Here is a 15,506-nt window from a genome sequence, read left to right on the forward strand (position 1 = left end):
ACACATGTCTGCTTTCTGTGAATAAATGTATTCATTTTTCTTCTTTGAATTCTGCAACCTCTTCAGACCAGTTAAAAATTATTAAAAACTCAGTAACCTCAGCAACATATTGATGATGCCAGTGATTAATTATGAGCCAGCTGGTTTCATGGCAAGAATTAAAAAGTTAGGAATTGGACCTTTGTTTATAAAATACCCCACAATATTGACTTTGTAGGCAGTAACAGCTATGTCCATGATCCTGTAAAGACTGACACACATTGACTTCATTGGAACTACACTGCTAAGCAGGAAAGGACAGATAATAACTGATGACGTCAAAAAGGCTGTGGTGTTTAATGCCCATTTTGCTTCAATCTTCACTAAAATGGTTAATTGTGACCAGATGCTTAATACAATTAGTATTAACAACAAGGTGGAAGAAACACAAGCCAGAATATGGAAAGAACAGGTTAAAGAACATTTAGATAAGTTAGATGTATTCAAGTGGGCAGGACCTGATGAAATTCACCCCAGAATACCTAAGAAACTAGCTGAAGCAATCTCAGAACCATTAGCAATTATTTTCAAGAACTCATGGAGGACAGATAAGGTCCCATAGGACTGGAAAAGGGCAAACATAGTACCTCTCTCTGTTAAAAGGGGAACAAAGGAGCCCAGGGAATTATAGACCAGTCAGCCTAACTTTGATACCTGAAAAGATACTGAAACAAATTATTAAACAATCCATTTGTAAATACTTAGCGGATAATATGGTTATAAGTAATAGCCAACATGGATTTGTCAAGAACAAATCATGCCAAACTACCTAATTTCTTTCTTTGATAGGGTTACTGGCCTAGCAGATGGGAGGAAGCAGTAGATGTGATATATCTTATTTTAGAAAGGCTTTTGACACAATCCCACATGGCATTCTCATAAGCAAACTAGGGAAATGTAGTCTAGAAGATGAAATTACTATCTTGATATTACTATTACATCTGAAAAGCCATATTCAAATAGCAGCTATCAACGGTTCACCATCAAACTGGAAGAATGTATCTAGTGAGGTCCCACAGGGGTCTGTCCCATCTCCAGTGCAATTCAATATTTTCATTAATTACCTGGATAATGGAGTGGATAGCATGTTTATCAACTTTGAGGATGACACCAAGCTGGAAGGGGATGCAAGCACTTTGGCGGACAGCACTAGAATTCAAAATTACTGTGATTAATCAACAAGATGAAATTCAATAAAGATATGTGCAAGGGCCTTCCCTTAGGAAGGAAAAATCAAATGCATGCCCACAAAATGGGAAATAACTGGCTAGGCAGTAATACTGCTGAAAAGGATCTGGAGGTTATTGTGTGTCACAAGTTGAACATGAGCAAGCAAAGTGATACAGCTGTGAAAAAGACTAACATCCTTCTGAGGGATATTAGCAGGAGTGTCTTATGTAAAACACAGGAGGCAATTGTTCCACTGAGCACTAGTGAGGCCTCAGCTGCAGTATTGTGTCCAGTTTTGAGCACCACACTTTAAGAAAGATATGGACAAATTAGAGAGAATCCAGATGAAAGCAACATGTTAAAAGAGACAGTCTGATGTAGGAGGAAAGGTTAAACACACTGGGCGTGTTTAGTCTTGAAAAAAAGAAGACTTGGGGGGTGGGTCCTGGTAACAGTCTCCAAATATGTGAAAGCCTGTTACAAAGAAAACAGTGATCAATTGTTCTCCATGTCCACAGAAGGTAAAACAAGAAATAAGGGGCTTAATCTGCAGCAAAGGAGATTTAGGTCAGATATTAGAAAAAAAAACTTTCTAGCTATAAGAACATTTAAGTACTGGAATAGGTTACCAAGGGAAGTTGTGAAATCTCTATCACTGGAAGTTTTTAAGAACAGGTTAGATGAACACCTGTCAAGAATAGTGTAGGCATACTTAGTCCTATCTCAGAGTAGGGGGATGGATTTGATGTCCCTTCCAGCCCTACATTTCTAGGTTTGTAGGATAGATTGACTTCAGTGGGGCAACTCAGAGTGTGTAATGTTGAGCACATGCATAATTCTTCACCGTATCAGGGACTATGCCATTTTTAAACAGAAGATACTCACAAATAGGGGGTTAATATAAATGTCATAACCATAAGTGGGGCCCATAACTGGCATATACAAAACCAAAATGTCTATGGTGTTCTCCCAGCAGTCCAATCACAGCTGTAGATTTCATCATATTGTGCTAGTGATCATTCTGCTTATTATTTGGCCCTGTCTTACAAGGTGCTATGTAAACATAGAGGCAAACCTATTCCCTGCCCTGAAGTGCTTTGAAGCATACGTTCATACTTTAAGGCTTGAGATGATCACCATCTGAAGGCAGGAAGACACTTTCCTTCATTTATATTATTGCACATCAAGACACATGATGGATGTTAAAACCCTTTCTCCTAATATCTAGCTTTGGCCACTGTTGGAAACAGATTCCAGACAAGATGGACCTTTAATCTGTTCCGGTATAGCATTTCCTCTGTCCTTTTGTTCTTGCTCAATAGGTTGTTTGGGTGGTTCTGAATTTTATTTTTGGATCCAACAAAACATCTCTCCGTAAGGATTTTTGATCACGACTCCTTTGAGGGAAGGCAGTATTTTCTGAAGTGTTGTTTATTGTCCTTGTGCTACATATGTAATTTATACACTTCATCTTCCACGTCTCTTCCTTTTATTCTATTGACCAGATTCATAGCAGGCTTGGCTATGATGAAGATCATTATCATCAGTTACAATCACTCTCTTTTATTTTTAGCTAACACTCCTCTTGGTTGTAAATGGTGGGGTGTGCATAGCTGCTAGCAGAGTACCTAATGGCTGATTTGGCTGTTATCATTTCTCAAACCATCAATGAACAGTCATTATTGTCTTTCCACTTCTCTTTTTATTGTGAGAACAGTCACTTATCTTATTTCTCATGAAGCTCTCTATTTTGTACATTAGCTGCCATTTTAATCCTCTTTCATTCTAATATGAAAAGTTGTTCAACCCTTCCCCCACACAACCCATTTCCTCTACTAACGTTTAAGAAACACTATGCAGGATAAATTACCCATTGGCCATGTGAATCAAAGTAAGATGCAAAATCAATAAGCGCTAGCAAAGTTTCTGCTTTCTACCTCCCTCTCTAGTACACAGAACGAATATCTCTTTTAAAATCTCACCTGAAAACATATATTTTCCCCCTTTACTGTGTAATTTTGCTCTCTCCTCCTGCTGTTATTTTAACTCCCTATGGGCTAGATTGTGGTTTTGCCCTGTGTAAGGGGCTGCATGTAGTTGCACCACTCAGGAGCAGACCCGGAAACATTCCTCAGAGAAGCATAACCCTTTCCTACTCTCCCTTGCCCCAGAGGGCTAGTAATCTGCTACTGCCCAGGTCCCTGCCCTGCCACTGACTCAGCTACACTGCCTGATGGAAAGGGGGAGGAGGGGACGCTAAGCCAAAGCTCCACACTTTCCCCACCCCTCCCACTACCAGTTTGCTCAGTGCTCACTTATCCCTGCATACCAGACCCAAGATCCATCACCTCACAAAGCTGTGGTGAGGTGGAGTCACTCGCCTTCCACTGCTACATGGTGATAGAGCCAGGCTCACAATTTGGCCCTATAGCCTTTGTAATACACTTTATAGCATATGTATCATAAAGAATAAGTTTGTTTTGTGTTTTGTAATATATGGTGATTGATCTAGTTAAGAGAGGCTGCAATCTCCTCAGAAATATTTTCTCACCATGCTTCTCCAGAAGCATTAGTGCTTATAAGAATTACCACTGGTCTCAGGAGAAAGTTAGGATCTCCCCTCCACAGATGAGAGATAGGTCACCTGACCCTGCAGCCTTTACTTACACACTCAACAGGAGTTGTACCCGAGTAAGGGATGCAGCAGAATCTGTAATCACAGTTCAGTAACCAAAATGTCAAACATAATGTTACAGGGAAAATCACAAGGGAAGTTATTTTTAGTCTCACCCTCAGAATTCATGGTCCTGTCTGGTTACTAAGAGAACTCGGATTCTGGTGAAAGCTTCTGACACCATCTGAGGGCCAGATTTGGATACCCTTTTCTGCTGTTGAGTAGCATCTTAGTCCAGGAATATTGCCACTCACTTAAGTTGAATCTCTCATAGAGTAAGGTACAACTTACTGGGAGCAAGGACATCAGAATCCAGCCCTACAGTAGCTGTCATTCCAACCATATTACCTCTAAATCCCTCCATTGACATTGCCTTGACTTCTGCATCAAGTTTAAACTTCTGCTCTTTACCATCAAGGCCCTATATAACTTTGCACCCTCCTGCATTAGATCTTGCCGCTTATTGCTTGCCTACCACCCTTCAATTAAAAGGCCAACAACACCAGCCTTGATGCCCCATTCATCACCTTCTCTGTGCCATTTTCTCTCACATCTATCTGTGTGTCAAATGCTGCCCCAACCCCATTTCTCCAAGCCACCACTTTCTGCTCAGCCAGCTCTTTTCTAAAAATTCACTTCCTGAAATCTCTCCTCTTTTTATGCTGCTGCATGTGTACTCGAAGTAGAGGGTTTACAGTTTGGTTCAAAGAAAAGGAGTACTTGTGGCACCTTACAGACTAACCAATTTATTTGAGCATAAGCTTTCGTGAGCTACAGCTCACTTCATCGGATGCGTAAAGTGGAAAATGCAGTGAGGATGTTTTATACACACAGACCATGAAAAAGTGGGTGTTTATCACTTCAAAAGGTTTTCTCCCCCCCACCCTACTCTCCTGCTGGTAATAGCTTATCTAAAGTGATCACTCTCCTTACAATGTGTATGATAATCAAGGTGGGCCATTTCCAGCACAAATCCAGGGTTTAACAAGAACGTCTGAGGAACAGTGGGGGGAGGGTAGGAAAAAACAAGGGGAAATAGGTTACCTTCCATAATGACTTAGCCCCTCCCAGTCTCTATTCAAGTCTTTTGAAGTGATAAAAACTCATTTTTTCATGGTCTGTGTGTATAAAACATCCTCACTGCATTTTCCACTTTATGCATCCGATGAAGTGAGCTGTAGCTCACGAAAGCTTATGCTTAAATAAATTGGTTGGTCTCTAAGGTGCCTCAAGTACTCCTTTTCTTTTTGCGAATACAGACTAACACGGCTGCTACTCTGAAACCAGTTTGGTTCAATGGCTCTCAGCACCCCTACTATAAAAATTGTTCCAGCAACCCTGCACAGGGCTGTTCAATACTGTCCAGTGAGAGGACACCTTTTGAGTGTTAACGCTGGCCAGCCACTTGATAAAAGCAGTCACAGAACTAAAAATACCAAAGACCAACTGTCTCTTCCTCTTCGCCCTCCACATAACCGTCTTTAAAAAATTGAGATCAATAGCAGTGCTGAGGAAACTGATGCACATGCAGCAGGTGGCAACATGTGTGTCCTATTTCTAGCTCAGACAATATTCAGAAGAGGTGAAGAATGAGATAATGATGCAGAGTCAGAAGGGAAAGGGAAAGTATTGCTGTGGGCCAAGCAATGACCCTGTGATGGGGAAAGATTATCCTGTGACATGGGCAATTGAAGTGACATGGGCAATTCTCTTACTCTTTCTCTCAGACAGCCAATGTTGACACACTCCACAGAATCCGGCTGCTTTCATCCAAGCTATTCTATAAAAGCAGATAACACCTGTGTGCCAAATACATAAAGATGTATGTAATCTGCTCATGATCTATTTGCAGAATGTGCTAGCTGTCAGTTGCTTGATGTATGGTGGGTTGGTGGGAAAGAAAGAAAGTAAAAGAGAGACTGGCAGACTCCATAGCAAAGATTTCTTTAATTTTCACTGTTGTTTGTTTTTTTCCCTGCATTTCATGGGGTTTTGGACCCCACATAATCATTTTGGGGGAAATAACATCAGGTACTAAACCCTAAATCTACATTTTTTGTAAACTGAGATTTACTGGCCTAATATATTTTTGTGGTGCCCACAGATCCTAGGAAGTTGGATATTTCAATACATGACCATCTCTAATCCACAAACATATGACAATAAATACAACACAACTCTGAAATGAAGGATTTTTGAGTTTTCATATAAATACAGCAATACATTCTGATTTCGTAAGATCAGTAGTTTCTGTCAGTCAGCCTGAATTCCCTTTAAGCCTCAGACATATAAATCACATTGAAAGGTTTATGCATTTTCACAAGTGGATTTATGTATACTTTCTCTGGGTCCAGTTCAACACAACAAAAGAAGTCAAACATTAGTCTGTATTTGTAGATCTTCACTGAAGTGTTTTGACATAAACTGCATACAATCCTAGCTGAAAAGTGCCATGTAGTTTGGAACAAACTGCTACTTACATCTTTATTGTTCATGAAATCTTGAAGATTTTGCTTCTTAGAAACTTAGAGGCCTCATTTCCAAAAGCTTCATAGAGATGGTTTGCTCTCTAAAAGCAACACAAACCTGTAATAGTCCCTCCTCTTCCCCCCCATTTATTTTTTACTTTTAATCTCAGAAATACCCCTACCTGACTGACACAATAGCTAAAAATAAAATGTACACTAGATACAGTGATCGATCTCTGTTCACAATGGAGCTATCTTTTTCACAAGCCTCTCATATACTAATCCTTGCCATTTATCTAGCACTTTTCTGTATTGCATATGATGATTTCCTGGGTCAAATGCTGAACGCAGTTATATTGGTATAAATGTAGGATAACTTCATGGAAGTCAGTGAAGTTACTCTAGATTTACCCTGGAGAGTAAAATTCCCTCATACCCCAGATTTATAATAGATAATGGTCTTCAGTCTTCAGCTGACCCCAGTAAGAGCTCAGTGAAGGGGCTACTTCTACTCAATAACCATCCCCATCACAGCATAAAACAGGGGTTCTCAAACTGGGGGTTGGGACCCCTCAAGGGGTTGCGAGGTTATTACATGGGGGGGCGGTCACGAGCTGTCAACCTCCACCCCAAACCTTGCTTTGCATCCAGGATTTATGATGGTGTTAACTATATAAAAAAGTGTTTTTAATTTTTAAGGAGAGAGGGGTCACACTCAGAGGCTTGCTATGTGAAAGGGATCACCAGTACAAAAGTTTGAGAACCACTGGCATAGAGAAACCTAAGATGGCTGGCAAAGGCCCCAAGGTATGCCACTTGAGGATTGTTGAAGCACAGTGAAATTCTGGCTATATCATTTTCCTCTTGGGCTGTTCTGCTCTGTTATATGCTGGGGACATATAACCTCGGCCACCTTTGGCACGTGGCAGCCAGCACATCCCTCGGCCCACGCCACTTCCCGCAGCCCCCATTGGCCTGGAGCGGCAAACCGCAGCCAGTGAGAGCCGCGATCGGCCAAACCTGCGGACACAGCAGCAAAACAAACCAGCCTGGCTGCCAGGGGGCTTACCCTGGCGGGCCGTGTGCCAAAGGCTGCCGATTCCTGGTATAGACTAACCTTCAGGACTGGGTAGCCATGACAGGCTCCCTAATGCCCTCTCCCCAATTCTCTGTGCCAAGCAGCTCAGACACAGGGGGCATGATAGCCCCATACCTCTGCAATGAGGAATTCTGCTAGAAACAGTAAAATCTTTCAGAACAGTAGAGAATGTTAAGGGTGCTGACTTTACTTAGATTAAAATATTTGGGCACAGCCCTGAGCTGTATTGTGTGTAAGAACATGTTCCATTCCACAAACATGTTGTTTTTATAAGCAAAGTATATTCATTGGCTTGAACTAGCTTTCAGTGGTCCCAATGAAAAAGGGCTGGTTTCATTAGACCTCCAATACTGTTGTTTAGTTCAATAGTTTAATTAACAGAAAGAACAAAATGCAAGTAAGATGTATATGAGCTTGAATTGAAATGGGCTGGTTTTGGAAAACAAAGCATTGGTTTCAATGAAAATCTACTGGTGTTAGTGAAAATCTTCTGCCTTGAAAGAAAATCTATTAATTTCCATAAAAATATAGTGGCTTGAGTATGCATGGATTGGTTCCACTGGGGATGTTTTGGATTCAATGAAACTGCATTAGTTTCAAAGCATATTTATCCAGGCAGTAAAAATGTATAGGTTAGAAGAATTAAAGCGGCATGATGATGGCTGCCCTGAAGTCTGTGAGCTGAAATAGAACTCCTATTAAAATTGATTCAATTGACTTAACAATGATATGTTCAAAATTCCCAAATAAAACCTACCTTGTTGTGGCCATCTCTGCACCTTAGGAAAATTAACTGCATCAAGATTCTTCAGGAAGCTGTGAATACGTGATGTTACTTACCTCCTCTGCCCCCTCCCCCCCCGTGAAAATGTAGTATGGGCAATTTAGGCTCATTTTCAATCAAAAGTGCAAGCAAAATATAATGGTTATTTTTTCTTCCTTAGAGTGAAATTTATCCCTGTACAGAGGGCCAGTACAAGGTAATGCACTATTCAAATCCCACTGCTGCCCTTGAGGGCTTAAGAGGGGCTTAAGTAGAGTGCAGGCTTGTGTTGTCTATCTTGAAAGGGGAGAATTTCACAGTTAGGGTTGCCAACTGTCCCAGAATTGGCCTCAATCTCCCAGTGACTATTAAAGGCAATCCGGGAGATTTTAATAGGCCATAGTCCATTCAGCGGTGCAGCTGGACTAAGGCATGCTCCCTACCTGCCCTGGCTCTGCGCAGCTCCCAGAAACGGACAGCATGTTTGCTCCTAAGCACAGGGGCAGCCAGGGGGTCTCTGCGCGCTGCCCCCACCGTGAGCACCAACTCTGTAGCTCCCGTTGGCTGAGAACCATGACCAATGGGAGCTGTGAGGGTGGTGCATACAGGCAGGGGCAGCATGCAGAGCTGCCTGGCCACCCCTGAGTGTAGGAGCTGCTGCCATATATGCCACCGTTTCCAGGAGCCACCCAAGGTAAGTGCCGCCTGGCTGGAGCCTGCACCCTTCACCCTCTCCCACACTCCAGCCCCCTGCCGCAGCCCTAAGCCCCCTCCCGCACCCAACTCCCTCCCAGAGCCCTCACCCCCTCCAACCCCCCAACCCCTTGCCCCAGGCTCAGCCCGGAGCCCCCTCTCACACTCCAAACCCCTTGTCCCCACCCTCCAGCTCAGAGCCTACACCCCCAACCCCCTGCCCCAGCCCAATGAAAATGAGTGAGGGTGCGGGAGAGTGACCAATGGAGGGAGGAGGGATGGAGTGAGTGGGGATGGGGCCTTGGAGAAGGAGCGGGGCAGGGGTGTGGCCGAAGGGAAGGGGCGGGGAAGGGGGCCAAGGGTGTTTGAATTTGTGCGATTAGACAATTGGCAACCCTATTCATGCTAATTTACTACATCTCTAATATCAGAAAAAATATATACCTGTAATATACTACTATAGAATAATAGGAGGCCTGATCCTGCAAAGCGTGTACAAGGAATGTTGAATCAGGCCTATAGTTTTGTTCTGTTTTAAACTTACATCTGTCTGTGGCATTGAGCTGCTTCCAAACTCCTGCTACACCGGCAATAAAAACATTTTAAAAAAACCAGCTTTCACTATATTTTCCAGTGTAAACAGCAGTGTTTAAAAATGGAGAATTAATTTATAGGTGTCTCAGTTGTGTCTTGTGTCTCACGATAGGGCTGTGGCTAAAGTTATAAGGAGGCCTGGCAAAATTTTATTTTTTTAATAATTTTGATGGATAACATAGATGTTTATTTTTAAGCATTTTTATTTATTTAAATTTCCACAGTTGCATTAAATTACAGGGTAGAGGTCCAGAGAATGGGAAGGATCAGACAATAATTATTTAATGACAGTCATTGAATGACATTCAAAAACTTAAAGCTTTACAACTGATAAAATTATCAACATCACATCAAAATATGCAAAGTAAATATCCTTAAATCCAACTCTAATAGGTTCTCAAGCAGCATTTTTCTTGCATTGCCTAACTGTAGATATCTATTATCATCAATGGAAATATTTTGTCATCAGTTTCTGTGTGTAGAGTGAAATCGACTTTTACCGGCATTTACCGATAAAAATTGAATCCTTTCAAGCCTAGTTATAAGTATTATGTTGCAAACACAACATATGGAATCGCTCAGGCTTCTGCAGCTGCTTCCATTGTAGAGAAGGATCCTGCGTGATTCTAAAAGCTCAGGTATTTGTTTTGATTTGTCTATAAAAATGTATCAGTAACTTTATTATTTAGTTTGTCCTGCTGACTAACACAGCTACCCACTCATGATAAAGAATGCACATAATACAAAGGCTGCTAAGTGCCTGTACTATTTTTATAAGCAAAAACATCAATAAGTACTTGACTTTGAAGTTTTTACCATCCATTTTCCAGTATGACTCTGAATGATAAAAGAAAACAATCTTCAACTTGCCGGTTTGCGGTGTAGAATAAAGCATGACTTTTTCATAATGGGACCTTTGTTTATCCCCAGATAAACATGCTCATTTCCCCTAACTCACAACATAGGCATGAGACAGGTAATTTTTACATAGTTATAGAATTGGACCTTCCTAATAGTCAGAACTATCCAATATTTTCACGTTAGTCAGTAGTAAATATCCCAGGCCCCAATCCTACAGCTGGATCCCTGTCAACAGAACCATTATGACAATTACAGGATCATAGCCCAAGCTAGTCTGCATTCAGTACTTACTTCTCATGGGGAAGGGCAAACTGTTCATCTCATCACAGCAAAGAGCATTCGCTTGTTGACATCACCTCTTTTTTACTGGCATGTCATCAGTTAAAAGCTTATGGCTGCTACATATGAAAAATAATATTTGTGATTGTATTTTAATGTAGTAATTAAGTGACATTCAAGGTATCTTTTGCACAGAAAAGGATTAATGCATGAAGAATCAGAGGGCTATCGTTCATGAAAAGAGGAATCGTTTCTTGTCTAATTACACCTTTTTCGAGGCAGATGAGCCAGATTCTCAGTTGGTGTAAATAAGCATAGCGGAGAGCTATTCAATTTTTACACCATCTGAAGAGCGGGCCCAGATGACTCCAATTTAGAAGCTTTACCATACATCGAATTCCTAAATAAAATGTACCCTGAGCAAACTGGATCAACTGGGTTTTACTTAGATTAACTTTGGACCGTAGGAGGCAAAATGGTGCAGGGAAAATATACTTCCATTTTTAACAACATTACTGTTATAAAGCTTATTATTAAAAAGATACATTGGTCTGTGGTCTCTGACATGCTGCAGTAGTTCTCTACTCTTAGTGCAGAAAATAAATGTGCTTCCTCCAATATTGTGATGTGACAGTTTTGGTAAGTTTTGATGTCATAGTGGGAATCACTGTACGTGTGGGAGAAAGGCTTTCTCTTCACAATAATGGGAATTTTTCTCAAGTAAGGATTGCACACAGTGACTTCTTATTTTTAAGTTCTTTCTAAAATTATCATCTTTCTATACTACAGCTGGGTGGAAATTTTTGAGCTATCAGAAAAATTTCCCATCCCATATCAGAATAAAAATATACATCTCAAAAATTTTCGTGAATCAAAAATCCAAAACCCTGTTGGGTCAGATCAGTTGAGACATTCTGTTTTGATAATTTCTAAATGCTTTGTTTGAATTTTGACCTTTTTCGTTATAATGAGCTTACATGTAAAAATGTAATGTCACTTGGAATTTTTCATTTTCATTTTGAAATTTTTTCCAAAAAAATTTCAAGTTGAATAATACAACTGTGTATATTAACAGAGCCATTTTTAGACCTTATTGCTTTCTCCTAGAGCACAGCTATATTTTAGTCTTCTTATTTGTATTATTTACTATATTATTATTGCTATAGAGGCTAAAATCCCCATTCTGGGATGTGTTTTACAAACCCCTAAGAAGACATAGACCTTACCCTAAAAAATTTACAGTCTAAGTCTCTGATCCTGCAAATGTTTACACATGTAAGTAGTTTCACTGATTTCAATTAAATTACTAACATAAGTAACATTTTTCACTCAAATGTGTGTTTGCAGGATTGGGCACTAATTTAAGACATGGCGTAACAAATGGATATCATAAAACTTTGATCCCAAATCTGTAATCTTATCCACTTGAGAGGGTGCTTATTATGCTCATGCAGTATCCCACTGAAATCAGTGGGATACTACATGAGTACAGGGGCCACCCTTGTGGACCTGATTGCAGGACAGTGGTTTCTAGGAAGCAGAAAGGGGGAGAAAGGATGAGGAAAACAAGAGTTAGATCACTGTGTTGTGTCAGCTAGAGAGTGCGTGACTTGATTATTAGTCCCATTTACTTAAAAGAATTAGGTGGGTTGCGACGTTTCGTTTATAAAACTTCCAGTGTCTTCCCATTCCAATGCATATTGCCAATGTTTATTAGATATATAAATCTCTACCTCTGCCTATTTCCAAGTTTTAAAACAATTATTAGAAACATTTTACAATTTCAAAAATGAAAACACTGCAAAAGAGTATGATCAGAAAAGTCCAGTGTGTGTGCTGGATACCATATTTTCCTCCTGGCCACTCCTTTTCAAATGTCCAATCACCGCCACAGACAGTCAAGCCCTCTTGAACAGAACAAAAGTAGCACATGGTTAGGGTGTCCAGATAGAAAGTGTGAAAAATCGGGACAGGAGGTAGGGGGTAAAAGACACCTGTATAAGAAAAAGCCCCAAATACCGGGACTGTCCCTATAAAATCTGGACATCTGGTCACACGACACATGGTTAACAGCTGTGACGTCACTGGGGCCCTTCCAGTAAAGAAGGTTTCATTCCCTGCTGTTCCTGATGCTGCTGCACTTCTTGACCTGCCTACTAGGACAGGGTGTATAACATATGTACAACTTTACGTGTGATAGCTCATAATGTATCTGGCACTGTATGAAATAATGACTATTTCAAATTCCATAGATCTCTCAATCTTGACCAAAACAATTCTTTAGACAGATTTCACTTTGAAAATCATTACTGCCTTTCCCAACCATTCATAAAGCCTCAGAATCATATTCAGCTTCTAGCACAAGTGGGTGAAATTCCCATTGCACCAGGGGTGAATTTGACCCTGTGTCTGATATTACCTGACCTCTCAAATGAATTGAATTAAATACTTAAGAGCAATAGATAACAATGAGGACTAGGAAACCATAAAGCACAGGAGCTGTGTCTTGTAAATCTGCAACTCTGAGCTACACCCAACTTTGGGCAAGTTTCTGCTCTCAGTTATATCGATGTAAATGTGGATTAATTCCACTGACTTCCATTTAATTGCTCCAGTTTTACATTGGTGTAAACAAGAACAGAATTTGGTCGAGGAGCTCTAGGCAAAAAGAGAAATTGCCCTCCCAGAACATGTATTTCAATATCATGCCTTGGGTGATGGCAACATCACTATCTTTATGTTTCTTTCATGCACTATCAAGCTTCCATGAGTGATACATCTTTGTGTTTCCTTGGCTGCTTCTTGGATTAAAAAAAATACTGGGTTGATTTTTTTTCCATTTTACAAGAATATACATTTTCAAGTCTAAATAAACAAAATGTATTCACTCCTTAATTGGCTTTTATCAGGAGACATTCTTCCTTTCAGCTAAGAAAGATGTATTCTTTGATGTCTTCATTAAAAGATCTCACCATTTAAAAAAAGAAATATATATATATATATTAAAGGCATGGTAAGCTTTTGTCTCCAACTTTGATTGTTCCATACTGCCAAGAATGCCATTTTAAATGTGTGTTATTTTTAACAGGGTTTATGTTAAGCAACGACATGGATATTATTCTTTAAATCTAAGTTTAAACAGTATAAGGAGTGGAGCCAATTGAAGTAAATCATAATTGCTAAACAGGATTAAGTTTGCAACAGCTTCTTAAAAGTCTGTAAGAAAGTAGATATAAAAATAGATCCAAAGAGCGGAAACACATTTTGTATGTAGCTTCTATCCAAGACCTTCACTCTCTAAAATTTCAGTATTATGAATCAGCTGTACTGCAGCAATAACCTTAGAGGTCTTACATTTTCACTCAGTGCAAATAATTTATGTTTCACATGGTACTGCTTTCTTTCTGAACTGGCAAATGTTCTTCTAATGATACAAATCATGTGCTACCAATGCTGTGCTATCAAACTGAATTTCCTTCTTACACATTAGTAAATTAGGGCAATCCAGCTCAATTGCTCTATCTCATACAGTCTTCGGGTCTGATTGCACAGAACTCCATTAGTTTTAATGGAGTTCTGTACATGAGGTGTAATTCACCAGTGGTGGAAAATAGCACTGCAGTCCTGAAGAGGAGCTGCTCAAGGAGGCTGCATGCAGAGTGGATGGTCATGATTCCTGTGTATGTGCTGAGCACTGTGGTAAGGGTTTCTGTGCCAGAAAGCCATGATGGGGAGAACAGGACAGAGGCTTCAGATCTGAGCTGAAATGGCTTCATTGAACCCAGCATCCCCCAAATTGTCATGGAGAGGCTACAGCTGCTGTCCAACTCCTGCCCAGAATAGCAGTTGTAGGTGTGGGATTTTGGTGGATTTTTCCTTCCCCCTCTTTGCCCTATACAGGAGTCTGTTATTCAGATTTCTATGTGGATGGAGTGGATTTCCCCCACAGGGATCCTGCAGCATCTGTCCCTTTATTGAACATTTTGTTAGAAAAGAGTTAAGATTGGAAGTGTGTTTCAATGGAGTCCAGCGAACAATATACCCCGCCCCCACAGAAAAATTACACTCTCTTTATAAAACAGACAACTTCAAAATACCCAAATGCTAAAAACGCTTAAAATGAACAATCAGGCCAGTTCTCCACTACCACGACATCCTTCTTCACCGTCTCTCACCCCAACCCACCTTCCCTCTATTCCTCTCCTGATTCCCTGCCCCCAACCTCAGTCCTCTCCATCTCCCACTCCATGCCCACCCTGGGGTCATTTGCCACCCTGTCCCATGACCCCACATTCCATGCCCTCTTGTCTCCTGCCCCCATGTCAAGAGATGCTCCCTGTGTCAGACTGCTGAAGGCTAACAAGTGAGCCAGCCCTCTGATCACTTAGGCACCAATTAATTTCCCTGGAGAATGCTGACTGAGGAATATGTGGCTATTCAGCTGATCAGTCTGGGGGTTGATGAATCAATGACCCATCAGCTGAGGGCTACAAAAGAAGGCACAGGAAGGAGATAAGGGAGAGAGGATTGGGTTAGCTGAGCCTAGTATGCTCTGAGATCCCAAGGGAGGGAGACCTCTATTCCTCTCTGGCCCTGTGGGAAAGGGGAAGGAAGCCCTGTAAATACTTGGCTGCACAAGACTGTATTGGTGTTGGTGGTGGGAATATAACTAAATAACATGGAGGTACCACTCAATGGAGGGTCTGGGCATCAGAGGATGGGGACAGAGCAAGCCCATTTCACTCCCCATTTCTTGCTCCTTGCATAGCCTCCTTCTATGGCCCCAATAATTTGCACTCCCTCCTCTAGACCCCTTTCATGCACCACACTATCTCTTAGGGTATCATCCAATCATTTGATAGTCCT

The sequence above is a fragment of the Lepidochelys kempii genome, chromosome 2, assembly GCF_965140285.1.
Source record: "Lepidochelys kempii isolate rLepKem1 chromosome 2, rLepKem1.hap1, whole genome shotgun sequence".
NCBI classification, from domain to species: domain Eukaryota; kingdom Metazoa; phylum Chordata; order Testudines; family Cheloniidae; genus Lepidochelys; species Lepidochelys kempii.